Raw genomic sequence first — 5,693 nt, 5'->3', positions numbered from 1 at the left:
TGCATAGTATGTTAACTCCAGAGCTGTTTTCTTGTGATAAGTGTATACTTTCTAAAACTGAAGCCAAAGTTGATGAAAATGATGAGGAATAAAATATCATTCCAGTGTCAATATCTAAAGGCACATCCTTCATCAGAATTATATTTTAAATATCCATGAAGAAAAATATAGAGACTTACATATGTATGGATAAGAAGTTCTGATTCATCCAGTATTGATTGGATGCTCATATAGCAAGTAAAACAGCTTATTGGCAAATATAACAAGTGGTTTTCTTTTTAATCTCTAACATGCTGCTCTTAGCAGAATTAACTCTCGTCCTATCAGAATGTCATTGAATCATATAAAAGCAACCTTGTTTGTAGTGTGTCACATGGAAAACCTCTTAAACATCCAAAAAGAATGTTTCTAAAAAATGTTTAAAGACTTCTCAAATACGTAAATGTTGTATGAAGGAAAATATTAGACCATATGTGATTTACTTTGTAAGTCTGGAAATGGTTATTGTAGTTGTTCTAAAATTGCTTTTCTAAAAAGCTGCTTTTTACATAGACTGTGAACTCCTTATGAATCAGAACTGTACGGTTTGTTCACCACTTTATCCCTGCCTCTAGTTGCCTACAACTTGATAGGCAAATAATATAATACATGTTTTGGGGAAATTAATGAAAAGTCAAAATAAAAAAGTAAAATAATGATTAATATATACTGAATGAGGTATCTCTGAAAAAAAAATATATATATATCTGAGTTCTATACTGTAGAATTCATTTTTATTCTATCTTGTGATTGACAAGCACAGGTTTTAGTAACACATAGTCCTTCTACAGATGTCCTGTACTGCAACATAGCAGGTAAGAATGTGGTGTCAGCCAGCCTTGCTAAGCGGGTCGTTACCGAGAGCAGGTCTGATCTAAGCTTTTGTTATCACTTCTGCAAAACAAATCTTTCTGTGGAGATGTTAGATAAGTGTTTCCTAGGAATCACATTTCCGTATCATTTGAGTTCAAATGGCAAAGAGCAATTACATCTATTCTCTGTATCCCAGTTCAAAATACATGGAAGAATTCAAACTTGCGTCACATGTCTCCTACTAATTGAAGGCTTGGGAGAGGGCCTAGCAAAGCACTGCACACAGGCCAAACCCAGCTTTCTGCTGCCTTTTATAAATAACAATCTGTTGGAAAACAACCACACATATTTACACATTTTCCCTGGCTACTATACACTACCATGACAGAGTTGAGGAGTTATGACAGAGAAGATATCACCCACACAGACTAAAAGATTCAGTAGCTGGCCCTTTGCAGAAAAAGTATGTCAGTCCTTGGCTTTGGATTTCATAGAACAATTGTGTCTCTGTGTGGAAGAAGGGCAGTTTTCAGAGTAAAACACTGAATAGATATCCAATAAAGCACCTTGTATAGTTGGTGAGGGACTTGGTTCTTTGTTGTATGACCAGCAATCCAAATCAGACTCCAAGGGGAACAAGCTACTGATATCCTAAGGAGGTTTTGTGGGTAGTGGGGGCTTAAGACACAACACAAACAACATTTTATACTGTGGTGATGTCAGAACCACCACAGTAATACAGTGAAATCTATTATTTTAGGTGGCCTAAGGGGTTTGGGATTGGACTTTAGCTGCTGACTAGAGGTGAAAACAGAATCAAGACTTAACGGAGGAGAAAAATAAGAGCTATGCAGTGGTTCCTAGCAAAGGGGTTCAGGACAGATGAAAGATTCTTAAAACTAAGATTTAATTAAAGAAACAAGCACAAAATATCATCATATGGACCTTAAAAATGTATTAGATGTTAGGAAACAAGACAACAGATGTTTGGCACATGGATACTCAAGGCACACAACAGTTGGATAACCGCGTTAGGACAGAAAAGGTAACCTCAGGTTGCTCTGGCTGGTGAGTTTTAGTTCTTGGAAATACCTGCTTACAAAATTATTCTGAAACTGCATGGTGACCCTATGATGGTTCCATGTCTCCGCCACTGAACATATCTTGGAGAATGCAAGGAAAGAGGATTGTATATTACAAAAAGAAAAACTAATAAAAACAAGAGACATGGATGACAAGTAGATTCAATGTACTAAAATCAAGTGTCTATTTTTAGTTCAGATTTTCTGAGTTGCTGAACCTAAAGATTAGATTTTTTTCACTTACTTGCTTGGTTAAAAATCACAGAGTTTGAATCTATTGAGCAAATGCCCTGGCTGGATATGAATTTAGAAGGGTTGGTAAGAGAGACATATATTCAGAAGGACAGTGTCTATGTGGTGTCCCAAGGTAAGAAGAGAACACACTGTGTTCTAAGGGCAAACACTGATTGTACTTATAAAAGGAACAAGGCATGAATGATAGCCTTCTGTGCAAATCGTTATAGTTGCATAAAAAGAAGTGATTGTGACAAAAGTAAATAAATAAAAAATAATCTCTATAAAGTGTTTTAACAGTGTAAAGCAAGAGAATAAAAAGGTAGAGGGGATTTCACAGAATCATTTCTCTAAGCATCGCTCCTTTTATCTTTGATGTCTCTTCTGTACCCAAGATACTGTCAAACCTGGAAAGAAGAAATCACAGGTTAGTGGAAAGGAAGAATTAGTGGAAAGGCTTCATAAATCCAGTTGCTCTTATCTCATTTTACAGAGGAAGAAACTGAGGGCTACAGAGGTGAATTAACCTGCTTAACATCACAGCTTCCTCTTTCCAACTGCAATGTTATTTGTACTTTCTGTGTTCCAATTACTCAGGGGTTTTGTCTCTAGGTTTTCTCACATTTCAATTGTTAATTTGCATTTTTATAGGCTGTGGAGAAAAAGGCACAGTGGCTACTGGCTTTTAGGGTCAGAAATTTCCATAAACCAGCCCCTAATCCTGCCTAAATTTGCTGGCCTCTCTAATTACCTATCTGCCTCTTGCTTTATGCCATGATTTGTGCTTTTGTGTCTGAAGCCACTGCTACCTAGTTTTGTTGACATAGTTTTGGATATGGTAACTCAGTGTACATGGTTCTCCTTCTCAACTAACCTTTCATACGTGGAAATCCAGAACAGACTTTTTTATTTGTAATTGATCCCAGACCTTGAGTATTCTTGCCTTTGGTATCAATTATGTTTCTTGGAGAATTTATAATAAGCGTCCCATCCCCACATTGAGTTTGACAGATCTTTTTGTGTGCTGAGATAAAGATTAGGATTAACCATAAATGATGACCCATTCTTCTGAATTCTAGATTCTCACTTGCCTACTATGTGCACAATATAGTGCTGATACGTTCTTAGAATAGGGCTTGTGGTTGACCAAAATAACCAATTAACCTTAGCTCATTATATTCTGGAAGACTTTAGAAATGATCTAATGCATATAAATTTCCTGGTATAGAGTAGGGTTTCTCAATATTGGCACTCTTGGTATTTTTGTTTGTATAATCCTTTGTTGTGGGGTGCTGTCCTGGGTTTAGCAGCATCTTGACCTCTATGCCCTAAATGCCAGTAACACCTCACCCCGTTATGACAATAAAAAAGTCTCCAAATTATTAAAATTTCCCAGAGGATAAAACTGTCCTTTAATGAATATCACTAGTATAGACTATGGCACATAGGCAGTACAAAATAATTAGCTATATTTTTACCTAAATATAAATAAATTTTATATAAATAAATTTTTGTGTAATTTTTAAATTTTTTCTTTTTATTTATAATTTTAGACTCAGGGGATACATGTGCGGATTTGTTATATACATATATCGCATGATGCCAAAGTTTGGGCTCCTCATGTTTCTGTTGCCCATGTAATAAACATGGTATCCAATAAGCAGTTTTTCAACTCTTTTCCTTCTCTCTGCTTCCCCACTTTTGGAATCCCAGTGTTTATTGTTCCCATCTTTGTGCCTGTGTGTACTCAATGTTTAACTTCAACTTAGTAAGAACATGTAGTATTTGGTTTTCTGTTTCTACATTAACTCACTTAGGATAATGGCTTCCAGCTGCATCCATATTGCTGCAAATAATGTGACTTTGTTGTTTCTTATGGCTGCGTAGTATTCCATGGTGTACACCTAGCACATTTTCTTTCTTTTCACTGTTACAATAATTTATCTTGTATTTTACAGAAATCTATGAACAATTTTTAAAAAGCACCTCCTTATCCGGTATTACATTCTTCTGACAGCTGTCAAGTAGGCAATAAGTGTGTCAACAGCTTGAACAACAGCATCTTGCAAGGATATCAGACCAACGAACCACTCACCAAAGAACTTGGCACCTTTTTAATCTTGCTTTTAGTGCAAGGGTGTATCCACTCTGATGGCAAACCTGTCCAGGCAAATCTCCACAGCATGCTTTGCAAAATCAGTGATTAGCAAATTAGTTAGCTTTGGCGCAGAGCTGTGTTCACTTGCCCATGACAACCTGGAAGCTGATTTTGATGCTGGCAATAGAATCTCTAGAATGACACATTTCTCTGTAAAAAATAGAGTTGAATGTGCTTCTACAGAATTGTGTTCCATGTTCGGCGTGTGTGACAAGTAATGAATTCATTGATGTGTCTTCTAAGACAATCTTTATCTGTTTCTTTTGTAATCTTCCTTTGATTACAAGTTGGTTATTACCACCTACAGAACCATTTGTACCCAGTTCACCCAACAAAAATGCAGGGAGGTGTTTGGGGAGACAATACATTTGTTTATAGATATCTGTAAAGTTGACAAAAGAAGTTTCCTTGGTTCCTACTCAGACGACATAAGGAGGTTTTGCGACAAATTTCCTTTTCTCTCCAGAAACCATAACTGCATTGTCCCTACATGATGTGGAACACTCTATTCAGTAGCTTCTCATATGTGTAGTCTCTTTTTGAGTTTGCCCAAAGAGAGCCTGTCTGATTACTGAATGAGATAACATGGTCTTTTTTTGCTGTCTTTTATCTTTTAGGCTTCATCTTTCTCTAGTATTTTATTCTCATCTGTGAACCTGAAATTCCTCCTTTCCTTCTTTTTATTGACAAACATAATGTCAAGGTCATCCCCTGGTTCAGCTGGTTCTTAAATATCACTTTCAATCTTAAGAACCTTTACATCTTCTTCACCTCCATCAATATGAAATATCTTTTTTGTTTTTCTCTTCTTTTTCTTTTGATTAAAGAAGATCAAGTCATCTGGATCATCATAAGCATCTCTTTTCCTATTGTCCTCTTCATCAGCTTCCAAATCTTTGTCTTCAGTTGGCTCTGGCTCCATTTCTTTTATTTCTGAGGGTTAGCTTTCCTCTGTTTAGGTATTGCCACCCTCATCTAACATAAATGACTTCTTTTTCTTCCTGCTCATAGTAGGATCAAAAATCATCTTGTCCCCAGATGTGGCTGTAGTTTGAGTGGGCTCGGCACGAATGGGAAGTCAGACACGTCAGCCCCAGGCCTTGGCAGCAGCTCTGCTCCCATTGATATCTCTCCCACTGCCACACTAGGCTCTTGCATCAGTGAAAGGGCTGCATTTTCTTTATCCAGTACACCACTGATGGGCACCCAGGTGGATTCCATATCTTTGCTATTGTAAATAGTGCTGTAATAATCATACAAGTGCTGGTGGTTTTTTTTTTTTTCAGTAGGATAATTTATTTTCCTTTGGGAGTATTACCAGTAGTAAGATTGCTGGATCAATGATAATTCTATTTTTAGTTCTTTGA

General features: G+C 36.7%; 1 pseudogene; it reads right to left on the bottom strand.

Moving 5' to 3' along the window:
- Positions 1 to 4,379: 4,379 nt before the first annotated feature.
- On the bottom strand, positions 4,380 to 5,401 carry LOC100979011 (eukaryotic translation initiation factor 2 subunit 2-like; annotated as a pseudogene).
- Positions 5,402 to 5,693: the final 292 nt, after the last annotated feature.

This window comes from Pan paniscus, chromosome 12 (genome assembly GCF_029289425.2).
Source record: "Pan paniscus chromosome 12, NHGRI_mPanPan1-v2.0_pri, whole genome shotgun sequence".
In the NCBI taxonomy this organism is placed as follows: Eukaryota; Metazoa; Chordata; class Mammalia; order Primates; family Hominidae; genus Pan; species Pan paniscus.
This window is presented reverse-complemented; position numbering and strand designations above follow the sequence as displayed.